The sequence below is a fragment of the Sebastes umbrosus genome, chromosome 24, assembly GCF_015220745.1.
Source record: "Sebastes umbrosus isolate fSebUmb1 chromosome 24, fSebUmb1.pri, whole genome shotgun sequence".
NCBI lineage: Eukaryota > Metazoa > Chordata > Actinopteri > Perciformes > Sebastidae > Sebastes > Sebastes umbrosus.
The window spans coordinates 5,344,658-5,362,147 of NC_051292.1; the positions used below are offsets into that span (position 1 = coordinate 5,344,658).

The window sequence follows — 17,490 nt, forward strand, 5'->3', positions numbered from 1 at the left end:
TTTGTTTTAGATTTTTAAAAGGACTTTGTTTGTCAGAAGTCATATAATGTGCATAACAGCATCTTGCCTGAATGATTTTGACGTATGCCATGGGTTTTGAAAGTCGGACACTGTGGGCACCCTCTCAGGTATTATTGAGACAACAATGTTTGCCTATATATATTTTGTATATGCTGGCAACTTGGTGCCATTAAAAGTAATCCAGCAGCTCCAGTTTGCAGTGTACCCATGCATATTTATGGAGGTTTCTTTGCAATGGACATGGGAGATGTTATATCCTCGAAAAGTGTAAGTTCCACTGAATCTGATAATATTTGCATCATGTCTGTGCGTTGAAATCTGACTGAGTTATGACTCAAAGACGGAGTGCAAATTTTCAAAATGTACCTTAAAGGGAGATTTATCAAGTATTTAATACTCTTATCAACATGGGAGTGGGTAAATATGCTGCTTTATGCAAATGTATGTATATATATATATTATTGGAAATCAATTAACAACACAAAACAATGACAGATATTGTCCAGAAACCCTCACAGGTACTGCATTTAGCATAAAAATATGCTCAAATCATAACATGGCAAACTGCAGTCCAACAGGCAACAACAGCTGTCAGTGTGTCAGTGTGCTGACTTGACTATGACTTGCCCAAAACTGCATGTGATTATCATAAAGTGGGCATGTCTGTAAAGGGGAGACTCGTGGGTACCCATAGAACCCATTTACATTCACTGATCTGGAGGTCATAGGTCAAGGGACCCCTTTGAAAATGGCCATGACAGTTTTTCCTCGCCAAAATATAAAACGCTATTTAGCCTCCTTCCTGAAAAGCTAGTATGACATGGTCACAAATGACGTGTGCATCATTATTTTTGGACCATCAGTAAAGCTTGCTGTCTAACAAGCTGCCATCTTAAAAGTCACATTTTGTCCCAAAACCCAGCTTACTTGTATTTGCAGATCGACCAGTGGGATGTCTTTGGCCGGAGGTCTCCCTAGTGGGTCCTAAAACAGACGGAGAAACACAAGTTGGTAAATAATTAACACAGATTGACTTTAAGTCAATTCAGCCAGCCCTTTCCATGGGGGAACTGAAGCCGTTACATCGCTCTCTGATTGGTACCAATGGATTCTTTAGGTTTTCTAGTTTCATATGATGCCAGTATCTTCCCTCTAGCTTTAAAACTGAGCCCACTACAACCTAAAAATCACAAGTTGTGTTTATGCGTTTAAACAAATTATCGCGTTAACTTTGACAGCCCTAATAAACACACATATATCTCCGATACGTCTGAAATACCGTCTTAAATCTGAGTTTATAGTGCTTTGTGTGAGGTAAGTATAATTGCACACAACTTGTGTGGGTTCAGGAAGTAGAAAGAAGAAAAATAAATGATGGCAATTTGAGTCATCCTTGGTGAATCTGGAGTGCTCTCATAGCTTGTAAGAAGAAAGACTTCTATCCGTCTGACTTCGTGACTCCCTCATTACATGTTTTACTTGAAAATCTCCCCATTACACGCTCAAGGTTTCAGCATCGCTCCCTCGCTTCTCTCATCCGACATGACACCGCAACAGGCTCTGACACCATGTGACATCGCGACACGTGACCTGCTTACTTTTCCGCCGTGCTGACACAGCAGTGATTCCTCCCGGCGCTGAGTGTAGGAGGAGGAGGAGGAGGAGGAGGAGAGGGCAGCTGCTCGGGGTCTTGTTGACCAGTGTGCTATGATCACTTTAGGCCAGCTGGCCGTGGTTGCATTTGCATCTTTAATTTATGACCAGGGCATGCTTTTTCTCAGCATAATCGCCAGTGCTTTGGCCCCATTACTGCGCCGCACATGTAACGTCTAAGATACAGTCGTCAAACGCAGCTTTGAAGTTTTATATATATAGAGTAAATCATGCACTTTTATGGATGTCTTTGATGAGAAAATTGGACCACTTTCTGCTTTTGTTCCAGCGCCTTTATATGTCACGTCCATATGTCGCCGTGTGTGTAAACCGCTGCGCTTGTGATGTGTTTACTGTCCCCCTTTTTATGTCCCCTGGAACATTTCTGTAGGATTTACTCAGCATTTGAGTCGAAGAGCATAAACAACCTAAAGCGCCGTACAGTGCACGCAAGTCTTTGAAGCAAATAAACAACCCTGTGCGGCTAAAAAAAAAACACACAGCTGGGTTCAACGTCGACTCTTTTCGACCCATATGTAAGTGAAATAAAGTCTTAACTGCACCACTTTTATCGGCCTGTGTAGCAAATTGAAATTCACAACACCATCTGCCTATCTTTGTCTGTCATTAACATTAATTAAAAATGGAATCACCACATAAAATGAATAAAATATAGAGTTTTTTAAAACCTCATGAATAAAAAATCCCCATCAACAGGTGAGAAGTCTTCGCTTTATCACCACTCTGCCCCGTCATGTAGCTTGTCATAGGAGAACAGCCATACTTGGTCATCCCAATTCCACTTAAACGCCTTTCATTAATACTGAATCGCTTCTTGCCGGAGAGTGGCGAGAATGGCAATGAAGCAGAATGCAAATTCCTCCCGTTTTCTTCTTCAAATAAATGTCATATTCCCTAATTTAACTTTGAATTTGCCTGCCCCCGCGAGATAAACGCCTTTTGTAGATGCCCTGCATTCTGATGGGGCTTGAACAGGTTTATTAGATTTCGTTTAACCACCTCTCAAAGAAAAAGTCGTCTCCCTCAAGTCTTATTACAGAAATAAGTAAACCAAAGACGTGCGGCGCTGAGGCTGACTTCTCGGAGAGAGAAAAATGAAGGCCTCTCTTATCTTTGTCTTGGAAGATGTTAGAATTTTAGAGACACTTTTGTTTCTTCAGGGAAAAAGAAAATGTGAGGGGTGTTAGGAGGAGGGCATCATGATTAGACGTCGAGCGAGGGATAGACACACCGACGATCCAACCTGTCAGCATCCGCTCACTACACTGACGCCACAATGGAGCAATTATAAATTAGCGGGCTCAGGTATTAATCCAGCGGACGCCACTTTGGGATTGGCCATTTGGCAGGAAACGTTTTGGCCCAAATCGGAGGTTGTGTCGAAATAGCTGACGCCGGGATGGGGTGGGGGGGATGTAAAGAGCGAGAGGCATAAAGCGCGAGTGCAAAAGAGAGGGAGGAATGTAATTGTCCCAGGCATCAGATCAGAGGGTGTGCAAAGGGCTGACTGCTGGTATTTCCAGCTAATGAGACACTTAGCTGTTGGTGGTAGCAGTTTGGTCGAACCTGTGTGCTCATAATAGCCATATAAACACACACACAACAGATCCAAATAATAAAATAGCCTTGAATCACATGTAGCATTTCAACTCTTCAATGTGTTGGAGGTAAAACACAAAGGGATTGTGTCCATTTATGTTGGTTTATTAGTCTGTTTGCAGCCAAACACAGACCATGCAGCACCATTTCCAGCACCGCTACAGTGGCATTTGTGCAAATATATGTATATATTTATTATTGGAAATCAATTAACGACACACAACAATGATAAATATTGTCCAGAAACCCTCACAGGTACTGCATTTAGCATAAAAAAATATGCTCAAATCATAACAAACTGCAGCCCAACAGGCAACAACAGCTGTCAGTGTGTCAGTGTGCTGACTTGACTATGACTTGCCCCAAACTGCATGTGATTATCATAAAGTGAGCATGTCTGTAAAGGGGAGACTCGTGGGTACCCAGAGAACCCATTTTCATTCACATATCTTGAGGTCAGAGGTCAAGGGACCTCATTGAGGTACCGATGGATTCATTAGGTTTTCTAGTTTCACATGATGCTTTGGCTTTTGCCCGCTACAACCTAAAAATTGCAAGTTGCGTTAATACGTTAAAGAAATACGTTTTGTCGCACATGTTAAGACTGTCAGATATGTAATTAGTCTGCTTGAATTGGTTCTTTTTCTGGTGTTTGTTGACAGTCAAGACACCATGGAGCAGGTTGAAGAACTAGATTGCGAAGCCTTGTACACGCCGCTACTCTATGTCACAAAGCTAATGAGATAATGTAAATGTGATTACTTAGTATGTACTATATGTGGAGGAAGGCCGTAATAAAGTGCATACAGCAGGCAGCAGCAGCTCCACGGTGACAGGGTTTAATCCTTCACTTAACTATAAATGAATCCCTTACACTGCAACTCACACCTCGCTGGAGAAGAATAATTCCACTTTAAATGGTGCAGCTTTTACTTTTACTTGACAGGAAAAGAAGGCTCATATAGAAGTAGTTGTGCCCTGTTCTTTAGGGTTTGTTAAAGCTGTTCTCTGTAATTAAACCAGGGACCAGTGTGTCACCAGTAAGCCATATTTAAAGAAACTACTGGAATCCAGACTGTGTAACATGTGGCATTGTGCTCACGTTGTTGGCAGGTTAATTTTAAAATTGATAAGTGAAGAACACGAGGCACGCTCAGGTTAAATGGATGCATCGCTGCACATCTGCATTCTACTACAATGTGTACTGAACGTAACAGATTGATGATACATAACAGCTGCTAATTAGAGCGCTCCCCGATGTGGATGTATGCTGCATGATTATGAGGCAAACTTGGACCGGATTAAAATATAAATTGTAATATAAAACATACTTTAGTTTATTTTCTAAGAAATGAGCTGACTTTCTTTTTTAATATTAGTCACTTGTATTTCCAGCTTTAAAACTATAGTTAATAATCCTGCCATAATGGATCAGTTTAATGACTTCTTTGGCAGACGTCCACTCGATCCATCACATAAAAATCTGCTCCCTAGTGAAACAATTCAACACAAGAGTTTCATACTGTGCACACATTTAATGCTGCAGCCAGTAACTTTGAGCAAATGTGATAAAAATGTATTTTTATCAAACTATATCCTGACAGTAATGCATGAGACAGATAATCTCTGACAAAATAATCATGTTTTCTGTATCCTCATCGTGCTCCTAATGGCGTTTGCAAGATTTCACTGCACCCGAAGGAAAACAACCAATCAGAGAGGAGCAGTCTCTAAAGCAGCTGTCAATCACTGCTCATGAAACTCGCAAACTCCGATCAAACGGTCAAACCAGGCCGCTCTGATCAAATATGAATCAATATTATGTTACTGTAATGCCTATTTCTCGCCTCAAATGTTCTCAGAAACATCTTGTAGTGTACTGTTTAGTTATAAAATGAGAAAGTTTGTGACCCGGCAGCCATGTTGAGGACAGTCGAGCCACGAACCGCCCACTGACCGTACGAGCCATTTGCTGTGGTTAGCAGAAGGCTAAATATTAGCAACATTTGCCATCCATATCTGAAACACTTCACCAATATTGTAGCTTGCTAGAGCCTCGAATCACAGTTTGTCATATCAAATGTATGCAATATCGATTCTGGCACTCAACAACACAGCAAGATGACATTTTCGATGCGTAACTTCAGCCCACTACTCTGAGTTGCTTTGTGTTTGCCTCCAGTCTTTCATTTGTTTTGCCTCCAGCTAACACCGTGACGTAATCATGACGTCGGCTGGAAAAGGGTCTATAGTGAAACTATTTTTTTTTTATCATATTTGCTAAAAGTTACTGAGTTTTGCAGCTTTAAATGCCACTTTCATAGCGTAAAGATATGAAGTATCTTATACAGCTTTGGTGCAACAACAAATCTCTAATCTGGAGCAGGTGCAGCGGGGACAAAGCCTAAAAGTAAGGATGCTCCTGAGAGATCTGAATTCATGAGTGCATGGTCTCCCTCGCCAGATGGCCTTAACAGATAACACTCCCTTCTCTTTTTTTTTGTCAAAAACCCTTTGAGTGTCACCCGCTTTCTAGTAGCTGATGACATCAAATAGCACACTATTCGTTTCTGACCTTATTTCGCGAGACAGAATGACAGTTTACCTGAGCACAGCTGTGCACCGCCATCAGGTATAAGCCATTTGGGCTTATCCAGGTTTCCAAGGATTTTCGTTACAGGCGCGTTGCCCACATGAAAGGGAATTTTGTCAGAGGGGCTCCATGAATTATGCAATGGCAGAGTGGATTTGCAGGTCTTGCTGAAATTAATATGACGCCGAATAAAGAAACGAGATGGAGCCGGCGGTTTTATCCAGCAGAGAGGGATGGAAAAAACAAATGTGGATTTGGAGAGTAGGTTTTAAGGCAATGATGCACAAAGGACATATGTGTCTGGATGCAAATGTTCGTCTGCCATGCTTATACATAATGCAGTATTTTTAACAGATAATGAAAGCTTATCATCGAGATGCCCGGAGGTAATCTTATCACCTGTATGCTGAAGGATCGCTATTCTTTAAGAGTTACACGGTGAGCTGCGGAGCATCAACAGACTAAATATTTACAGGTCAATCTGTCCTCAACACCTGCCACAAAAGCAACGCCGCCAAAAGGAATTCAATCATGCTCATAGATCATATTGATAGATGGCTGCGTTCGAGAGATTCAGGGTGTTTGGACTCTGATTTAACAATGCTAAAAATAACAGGCAGCAAGTGAAAAGAAGCAGCCATTATGTGGAAAAAGTAGCTTTGTGTTTGTTGGCCCATGAATGTATTTTTCCCTCCCGCTATTTTTGTTAATCCAAGAGGGCAGCTGTTGCCAAATCTCTGTCATAATCTATGTCCTTGTCTTCCCCGGGATGCTGTTGACCCTACAGGTTTTAAGCACTGCAGTGTTTTGTAACCAGATCCGACAGCCAGACAGGCGCGCGGACAGACAGATGGACCGGTAGCTGTGTGTCAAAAGTGCCAGTGTGCTCTGAATCTCCTCTGAAGGACCTGCCAGTGATTATCTGCATACTGTAGGTGTTAATATGCGCTAGTTTTATACCAGGGTGGCAAAGCGCTTGCATGAATACTAATCCTAGTTATCTCAATTATCTGTTCTGTCAAGATGATTTGTGTGGAAACTGACACTGCGCCAACCTGAGGTGATTTGATAATAAGTGTGGACGGGGAACCCACGGAGCAAATGCTTTGACAATTTATCTAATTGACAGTCTATGACTCATTCTGACTGGGAGTTCATTTCAATTTACTAAGTTCTAGTCCTAGGCAGTGTAGGGGAATGGCTAAAGGGGGAGTTCAAGACTTTACTTTTTTCAGTCCTATTTGATAATAAACAAGTGTTCTGCTTTCTTAGGGTGCATAGAAATAGGGTGAACGGACATTCCCATTCAAATCAACGTAGAGCGGCTGCCATTTTTACGTGTACCATTGCCATTGCAACCGTTGAAGTGGGCCCTAATGGTCCCTCCGCCTCAGACACAGTATATATAACCATATTTTTCAACACTTACATTTCACGCAACCAATAGCACAAGCCTTTTGTCTGAACCACAGTAACTGGACACCTGGGGCATAGCTGAAGCTAGTTAGCAGCGACACGTGACACCACTTTACCATGCAACAGTGGACGACGAGAGGATGCTAACACACGGCCAATGAGCACCAACAAGAAGAAACTGGAGGGCTGCCTGTCAGGCAATAAATCTGCAAGTAGTCTGAAACTCTCTCGGTGCAAAGCCTAAGAATAAACAATTTCCCTGGGAAATGGGAGGACGAGTGATAACCAGATTTGCGACGCCACTGGCTGCTGCAGGACCCCGGCTCTCCGTCAGATGACCTGGATATCCTCTCATCCTCACACAGCAAGGGTAAGTAATTCTGAAAGCGAAAGGCTGCGGGGAAGCTCACAACCGGGCCTCAAGCTCTTGTGGGTGATTTTGCCGTTAAAGATGTAAAAGGCACGAGCATTAAGAACACCAAAATATACTGCTCTCCCAAGGATATGGTCTGTGATATGTCAGAAAGAAACCCACAGTATCTGGCTGCACACCCAACTGTGAAAAGCATCCTAGTGCACACAGGGACCAATGAGAGATTCAGCAGCCTGTTGGCAACAAACACCTGGTTTAACCTCCATTCAGTGCACTTCATTGACTACTTTTTTCGGGACCATAAGCCTTCTTTTTAAGGCCAACTTTGCCTCATCAAAGGGGTCAAATTGTTCACCTTTAATCGTACTTCCTGCATCACCCATCTGGACAATACAGGACAAGATACAAGACGGATCAAGACATAAGGCTACACGCCAGAAACCTTGATAGAGAGCCACCTCAGCCCTCGTCTGAGGAGTTTAAGACATGAGAGACAACAGAGCAAGGAGAGTTTCACCACTCAACATGCCAGCTACCATCTGTGAGGACTCACCTTCTTCACCCCATCTAAAACCGTCCAGCTCAGCCTCCTCTCCACTCCCCCACCTCGACTTCACTGACCACACGATTTTCTCCACTCCGCCACTGGCTTTAAGTCAGCTTTATTAAACGTCAGGTCTTTGGCAGGCAAATCATTTAAATTAACGATTTAATTATCAAGCCCAATCTTGACTTTATGTGTTCAACCGAAACTGACCAAGATAACAGTGCAGCAGTTCTTATTGGACTTCGGTTTTATGAGCGAAGCTGGGTGTGCATAAGAAAGGAGGTGGAGTTGCCGTTTTCTTTATTGACTCTTTCTGCTTCTTGTGAATATGTTGCTCTTCCTTTTGTTCAGCATCTACAGGGCCTACAGGTTGAGCTGCTGTCTATCATATGCATTGATTTCGAGTGTGTAGTCATTGCTGGTGATTTTATCATTCAGGGCAGCAGCTCTAAAGAACTGTGTCGTATGACTCAGCATGTAGCAAAGCCCACACACAATAAGGGGTGCACTCTGGACGAACCCTCCGTGAGTCAATACACCTGATTTTGCAAAATTCTGAAAATTAGCAGCTTTCAGTACCTCCATATCAGTGCTGTATTATGTCCACTTAAAACCAATTCAATCAGCCTGACACAATGTGATCCTACCGGCTATGAAACCTTGGAAGAAATTGTGCAACAACTGAAATCCTCCTCCTGCTGCCTTTTACCTACAGGCTTTTTCAAAAGTGTTTTCAACCGCATGGCATCAGATCTTCTGCAACACTATTTCCCACAGGCCCTGAAAACTGCAGTTACTAATCCACTTTTAGAAAAATAACAATCCAGACACCTTAGTACTGAACAGCTATAGGCTCATATCAAACATGCAATATTTAAGTCAACGTATCCTTTCTCATAAAACGGTTCGTATGATATCTTATTATAAGTTATTCCTCATTTTTCGTGCATTTTCCAACAAATGTCCAGCAACATGTGACGCATGTGTCAATTTCCGCTCGTTGCGTGCATATAGTTTTCAAAATAAACTTCCCTCTTCACAGGAAACAACTTGGTTAGGTTCAACACTAGACACCAAAACTACTTAGTTAGGTTTAGGCAACAAAACTACTTAGTTAGGATTAGGCAACAAACTACTTACAGTAGTTAGGTTTAAGCACCAAAATACTTAGCTAGTTGTAGGCACCAAAATACTTAATAAGTTTAGGCAACAAAACTACATGGTTAGGTTTAGGCAACAAAACTACTTAGTTAGGTTTAGGCACCAAAAACTACTTAGTTAGGTTTAGGCAACAAAAGTACTTAGTTAGGTTTAGGCAACACAACTACTTAGTTAGGTTTCAGGCAACAAAAGTACTTAGTTAGGTTTAGGCAACAAAATTACCTAGTTAGGTTTAGACAACAAAAATACCTAGTTAGGTTTAGGCAACAAATGTACTTAATTAGGTTTAGGCAACAAAACTACTTAGTTAGGTTTAGGCAACAAAACTAGTTGGTTAGGCTTGGGAAAAGATTGACTTGTTTAGGTTTTGTTGGGTTAAAATAACTCTGGAAGTGGCGTAGCTTAAGTATGGAAGTTATGTGACAAATAAATCAACGTTGACTTCTGATTTCACAGAGGGTACGAAAAGTGTTTTTTGACCCACCCATCCACCCCGACCTCCTCCCTACGCAATGTTTGTCGCTATTTATATTTCCTGATTCACTATTACGTGTATTACATACAAATTGAATTTGTGGGATATATATATATATATATATATATATAAATTACAGTGCATTACTTTTCATAGGCATAGCTACGAATGGTGTATGAGAACAACCTGTTTAAGTGATATAATTGAAAAGGCTAATGGCTAATCTACATGCTCCCACTAGCTCAGATTATGGAAAACTACAAAATATCTTACCATAATTATGCAGACGACACAACGATTTATATAACGATACCACTAGGTGACTATGGTCCCATACAGTGGGATTGAACAAATCAATAATTAGAAATGCCAAGCTAGGTTATTTTTTTTTTTATCTTCTATCTCATTTTACATTTTTGCATTCTACTTTAATGTGTCTTTTTATATGGCTTTGTGTTTCTTAATGCCTTTTATGTTTTCTGTAAAGCCTTGTTGAATGGCCTTGTTGTTGAAAGCTGCTATACAAATAAACTTACCTTGCCTGTTTGGGAATTCTAAACCACAGTTTCTGTGTCTTTGGTGTAAGCGTCCTGATAGCAGCCATTAACCACAGCTGCGGAAGCCAGAAGGGCAGAAAACTACTGCTCTCAAACTCAAATACAGACCCCTTTCAACCGTTTCCACTCTTATCCTAAAGTAACTACAGCTGTGGAGGTGCACTGATTGATTTTTAGCACACAGAGAAACTCAGACACAACAAACGCCTCCCTCAAAATTTTGCACCACAGAAAGGACGCCTTGAAATGTAAATGTGTGCTCTAAAAAAGCGGGGAAAAATGTTTTCCCTGCAACCAAAGGATTATGTGAAGGAGACGCAACCCAAACAAGCAGTAGCTTGACATTGAAAGGTTGGTGTAGGAAAAAATGGTCGCAGTGATGGATGGGTAGACTTTTGATTCTTGACTCAGATCATAAACATTTCTTCTGTTTTATTTAGGTCATGTGTGTGTCGTTAAAGCTTGCCAAAATCACAGAAATATTACCAATGACATGACCTTAGCGTTCACAATAGTAGCTACAGATGTGGGCTCACTACAGTGTGTCCTTGCTTTGCTTTATTTCATTGGTTTTCTTTACACACATAATTTATATGTTTAAGCTAAAAGGCTAGTTACAATTTCTGGGCACCAACTATCTTAACATCTTTATTCCTCACGGGGACTACAAACAGACATGCCTGAAGTGGCCTTATTGGATATAATGTTTTGCGTTTGCCTTCAAAATCACTCTCTCCCGTCTCGATACAAAACTAAATCAGTGGAAATTAAATTAGCATTCCCAATGAGTGTCTGGAAAATGATGTAGCTGTGTCCTTACATTGTGCTCCAACACAGTGACCGTAGAGACTACTTATTTCTCTGGGATGCCTTGTTGGACGCGTGCCCAGGCAACGGTCATCGGCCCACTGCTTTGGCATAGAGCTCCCGTGGGCAGCGGCGCAGCTCAAAAATGTGAGTCCATGGATCACAGTGAAATGAACAAGACTGCCACAAATTGCAGCATGGAAATGCAAGAAAAAAAAGCACAGATGGAATACAATGCTACTGCATGGTTATTTTTGATCACCGACTTAAAGAGTATCCAACAAATGTTTCTGGCTCGTTTGCCATATTTCAGTTCCATTTTTAACAGCACAGAATAGAAAACTAATGTGGCAGGAGATAGAAAAACTGTCCTATACAGACTTTATTTGGCCAACAAAATACATTCCTAGAAGGCTCTGCCATCGTAACACCTTCTCGAGGCAACAGACATTCTCATTTCTTCCTGCTTTCATCCACCAACGTTGCAACTTTGAACTCACCAGGTATGAAAATGGAATCGGAGTCCGAAGCGCACCATGCGGCTCCTTTTCTAACCTCCTGGTAGAGAGAAAAACCTGCTACCGTAAGAGGTGAGACTGCTCTGCCCACTCAAGGTCTGGCAGCTCATTAGGTTCTACTCTCGGCCATGTGTGAGGATTTGCCTGCAGGTGAACGAGTCTTTCCATTTTTATTTCTTTTTACACTACCAGAAATTTGCACAGAATGAGAAATTCTGCTCGCCCATTGTACGAGCTGGTAACACCTCGGTTAGTCGGATCTACACCGTGACAAGTTTTGCATGAAAGTACTCCCCATTATACACAGCTCAGCTCCCATCATTCACCAGCACCCATACTTCCACCGGCCCCCCAGCTCCTATTTTGTGACTCTATAGTTCACTTATTTGTGGTGAGGCACATTTGAATTTTCTTGGGGATGTACAGAGAGTATCTTGCTTCAGGTTCACTTTGACATACTGATCAAGCCAGTTTGTGGTCAGGGTAACGGTGAGCATAAGGATAGAATCCAGTTTCATCATAGCAATGATAATTTTCAAACAACTTACTGATATAGCAATGATCTTTACAAATAATCTAAATTATACTGGACTGTTCGGCCCCTTTCAAAAATAAATTAATGCAATTTCTATTACCACCGTCCAGGTGGCGCCCGATTCGACTGTTATCAGCTCATTAAAGGTGCGTTATCAGTTGTTGTAAGCCTCATAGATGTGGGTCAGTAGGGGCCTGCTACACCTACTACGTTTCTTTTTTTTGGTTTCCACTAATCTGGCTTCCACTTCCAATTAGATCCTAAATGTTGTCATGGATGTTCACCAGCTAATCGCTAATTTAATTGGTCTGCTGTTTGGTGCTGGGCTGGTAGCACACAGATGGTTTATCCAAGCTTTTTGGCTGACAACTGCTGCGCTAATGAGAGTGGTGAACCAAAACAGTTAAGTTGCTGCTATAGTACTAAAACAAGGAGCTGAAAGATGCTAAAACGTTGCATAGAGCTGAAGGGAAATGCGTGAGGTGATAATTCTCTGTGGTTTGACACTAGAAGCGACCCCTTTCAGATTACACATTTGAGCTATTGTTAATGTAGAAATATTGATTATATCAGCTTTAAGAGCATGATTATAGCTGTTAGTTATTTCTACCCTTTATAGCCTTTCTTTTTTTGTATGTTGCTTCTTCGAAGGCAATATCAAGCTTCTTTTGAAGACCAAAAGTACACTTATGTGTTCTCTGCACCTGGATCCAATTCAGCATTATTACAGATATACTTTACTCCACTCCCTTCAGAGATTGATGTGGTTAAAGTCTGACCTGGCCCTCAAGACATCAAGCGGGGGAGTCCACTGCTAACCTTTGTGTAGACTGACATGAGTTTGCCTATTCATTAGGGTGCATATATTTAGAGGTTATGGCTTCACCATTGTTAAAAGTGCAACATATTTTGTTTATATATTTTGCTGTCTTGTTTTTGTGAGTTAATTCCCTATTTAAAAGGCTTAATGTGTGCCAGGTTTCTACTTATCATTGAAAAGGTGTTGTTGGTCACCTTGCCTTTATGAGCTGTTGACCCTGAAAAACTTTCATTAATATGGATTTTTAGTGGAGAGTTTTGTTGTCACATAATATTCAAAAGGCTTTTCCACTCTGCCAAGAATAGACTCTCTGGGGAAATACTGAATCCATGTCGTTATTTTTTGTATTAATAGGAACAAAAAAGTGGACTACAAAAGGAGGCTCAGCAGGCCCTTAATCAACAAAGTAAAGTGTCCTTGAGTGTGATGCGGAACAATCGTGTAGAACATCTCACATGAGGCAGAGAGCATAGCGAAATATGTAGTGCTCTGGCTCAACACAGACATAAAACATTTCACAGCAGTCTGCCGCTTTGAGATTTACAACATTTGGCAAAACTGCTCTGTTTCAGTGTGTCTTTTCCCCATGCTTTCCCTCCATATCATATTCAGAGATGTTCCTTTTTGGCAAGAGTCCTCAGATTTTAATGGTACTGAATATCATCTACCGGCGTCTTCAGTCTAAAAATATCAATATCCTCCATCAAAAAAGCCTGTATCAGCCGAACCCCGCTGTGTACAGGGATGGAAAAGTCCACAGCAGATTGGATGTCGTTCCATTCGGCTGCACTGGCAGCCAGTGTTTCAGTTTACTGATTGAGCTGGCTGCTGTTATGTTGCAGACATCAACTTGTCTGTCACAACAGAATCAATTGGCTCTCCTTGAAAAAGCCCTGCCGTTTGTCGCGCTCCAGACTGGCTAAACATGGCATTTAGCATGATTGACCATCATCCGATCGAACTTTAACTATTGACCCGCGTATCCAAAGCAGCCAAAAAGCGTGGGGAAAGCAGACTGCGGTGCACTTTAATAACGGACAGTTTTATAAGCGGTTCCTTCATGTTTTTTTCCTTGAAACCCGAGAGAAGACAAACAAAGGAAGATTGGTTTTTGATGCGAGGCCAGCAGGGATGCACGCGGTTCTTGAGAAGTTGGGAGATTTAACCACTACTTTACCTTTATCTCCCCACACAGTTATCTCTTTGAGCGCCGTCCAAGCAGCGTGCATCATCCGCGGGCGCGGCAAAAAGAGGAAATGCATCACGCAATCATTGAGCGATTGTATCCCGTGTAGCGAAGCCTGATTCTCCTCACACGCAGTCTATCCCCCGAGTAGGAGGGGGATAGAAATAAATAAATAAATACAAATTGGAAAATTCAATCACTTCCATCCTTCATGTGCGTTATTATGATGGTGGAGCTGTGTGGGCCCAGTTCACAGGGAGCATCTAGAGAATTATCCTGCTCAGCTGGAGTCTCATACATACGGCTTGAATGCAGGCCCAGCAAACAGATGAAAACCTCGCCAAGGCTTACATGGGGCTTTCCAGCACGACGAGATAAATGCAACGCCGGTCGGAAAGTTTGCTATTATCTTTATTTATTTATTTTCTCTGGCTCGGAATGAGTGCATTATTGTCAGACGAAACAACAGCTCCGTCTGGCATACATGCAAGCTTTCATGCATAAGCAAGGTAAACATACATAGACTTTGTTTTGCAGAAAGGTGGGAAAACTCAATACCACATGGAGCTCTGTGAAAACTAAGCTTCCCTATATAAGTCAGACACTAATGCACACACCCATTCCATACAGGAGGTGGAGAGGATATCACACTCTTTGAGACATTACCTCGCCCAGCAATATGATAATACACCGCATAATGCACACACTCTTAACAACCCACACAGGCAAATCGCACAGAAGTGCAGTGGGCTGCGTTGGACCGTGCCACTGTGCCGTATAGCGCTGCTAGCAGCAGGAGTGGTTGGTTTGAGGTCAGGTAAGGTGGCCTTGGCACGCCACCGATCAGCCGGGGTAGAGCCAGAGGCGGCGGCGTGATGTGGACTGGAACAAATGCGAAGGGAAAAGAGGCTCACGGTCCCGCGGTCCCCGGCTCGGAGCTGACTCCACATCGGCTTGACACATGGAGCCCGCATGCCGGGAAAGAAATGAGACACATGAAGGCTTTATGGTAAAACAAAAGGGGGGAGCGAGGGGTGAGAGGACAGGGCTGAGGGTGATTGGGAGAGAAAACAAGAAACGGAGGTGGTCTGAAATCCTTCAGTGGTGCACATGTGGTCAGCGGAGTGGCCGGCGAAGAGAGCAGGCAGGCTTCAGCTGCGATGCTCCTTTAGAGCTTCTGGCAGATGTTCGCAGACAAAATAAACTAAATATAGCAGCTAGCACATATGAAATATATATGCACAAACATCATGGGTGGACACAGTGTGAAGTCCACCCACGCATCAATACAGTATGCTTGTGTGGTCAGATTCACATGGTTGCAGAAACACACACACATACTGTATGTGCACACACCAACGTATCCTCATACAATGGTTCATATGGTATCTTACAAAAAGTTATTCCTCATTTTTCGTGCATTTTCCTACGAATGTCCAGCAACATGTGTCAATTTCCGCTCATTACATGCATACAGGCTTTTCAAAATAAACTTCCATCTTCACAGGAAAGAACTTGGTTTGGTTCAGGCAACAAAACTACTAAGTTAGTTAGCTCGTCCATCGCACATCGGCACTCGAGCGTCACGTGTGAGCTGCTCAAAGACTTGGGGTTGCCTGTAACAATAGGAACTTACTGTATGTGTTTCATTTGCAACACAGAGCAAAGTTGTTGTTGCATCTAGAGGAATAAATAGTAAAAAAGCGGTGGAAACAGTCTATTTTGTAAACCCGTACCAATAACAACATCAGCAATGTGTCTCTCGTATGGTATCACGCCATTTACAGTGTATTTTTCGCGTGTTTTCGTAACAAAACGTAGTTTGCAGACGTAATCGGGGATTCCTCCCGATGAAAGATCTTGTAGTGTTTGACATTACATACAAATTGATTTTGTGGGATATATATATATATATATAGCCTGCACACACACAAACACACAGTGTTCAGCGGTAATCATGATTGCTCAAGACCTACAGTACACAATGTGTCAAAGGCATGATCCACCGTCCTCTCCATCTCTCGTTATGTATCTCGAGTGGGTTTCTTTGGAAACGTCTGACCAGCTTCAATCTCAAATCAAACATTTGTCCTTCACTTCAACACATAATGCTCTGCTGCCTCACTGATGTATTTCTGTGCTCCACAAATGGCCTCAGATTGACCCCCTCGAGAGCTCTCCTCTCCGTGTCCACCTCCCTCTTCTTCCACTGCTTGAATAAATAATCATAACTGCCAAAATAACATAAGAGTTTTAGCACACATACAGTAGCTATGCCCGTCATGTGATGGTATTTCAGTCACTTTGATGACACATTACTTGTCAAATTTGTCTGAATTTCAATATAACCCCAAGGAAATTAATTATAATACATATTCAAATGAATAAAAGGAAGATACAGTGTTCCTGTAGGGCTCTCATTGCTTTTTAAGTCTTAATTACAACTTGTAATGCATTATGTTAATAATATGTGGCCTGTGTGTGCATGTTCCCTGATTAAAAAATCCTCCCACACTGCCTTTTGAACTGGTGGAGATTCGAAAAAAGCCACTCTCGAAGCGCTTCTTCACGTTGGAACCGTTATGGAATATTTGCCCCCGTGGCTTGATCAAACAGCTCGTAGTGAATTATCAAAGTAAAAGCCCCTTCACTCAGATGCTGCTTCTCCGAGGGAGGCGTTATTACGGAGAGGGGGGCCTCTTCAAACGAAAGCTTTCTAAAGATATAGCGGGAATGGCACGCGTGCATGAGGGATGTTGGAATCAAAGGGAAAATGAACAAGGTGGAAATGCAAAGGCTTGTATTTACATCGAAAAGGACGGATACAGTTCAGCTCTGGAGGGCTGTGCTTCATAAATATTTGCTTGTGCTTGTAGATTTAGAAAGACTTGTCCCTTGTACGAGTCCCCGGAGCCATAAAACGTTCGAATCAGGACAGAAGATCATTTACGGACATTTAGACCAGATTGGGAACACGGTCTGTCTCTGCTGCCCTTGCTGCTGTAGCTCCATTTTTTGTCATTGATTATGAACGCGATGTAAAAACATTTCACACTTGAGTACTTTACCCTTCCCTGAACTCCAGTTAAGATCAGATTGTTTACAGGCATTAGGTTGCTCCCGTTTTAACCTGTCCCTGCTCATTTTTCACGCCGTCTCGCATCTCTTTGTCCTCCAACTGTGCCCAACGGAGAAAAAAAAAGGACTG

The 17,490-nt window shown here is 42.2% G+C and overlaps 1 long non-coding RNA gene across 1 annotated transcript in view; it reads right to left on the reverse strand.

Moving 5' to 3' along the window:
• Positions 1-947: 947 nt before the first annotated feature.
• Positions 948-17,490, reverse strand: part of LOC119483917 — a 289,619-nt gene continuing 273,076 nt past the window's right edge. The window contains exon 6 of the long non-coding RNA XR_005205849.1: positions 948-1,005. This is a non-coding gene — a long non-coding RNA (uncharacterized LOC119483917). The remainder of the gene's footprint in view (positions 1,006-17,490) is intronic.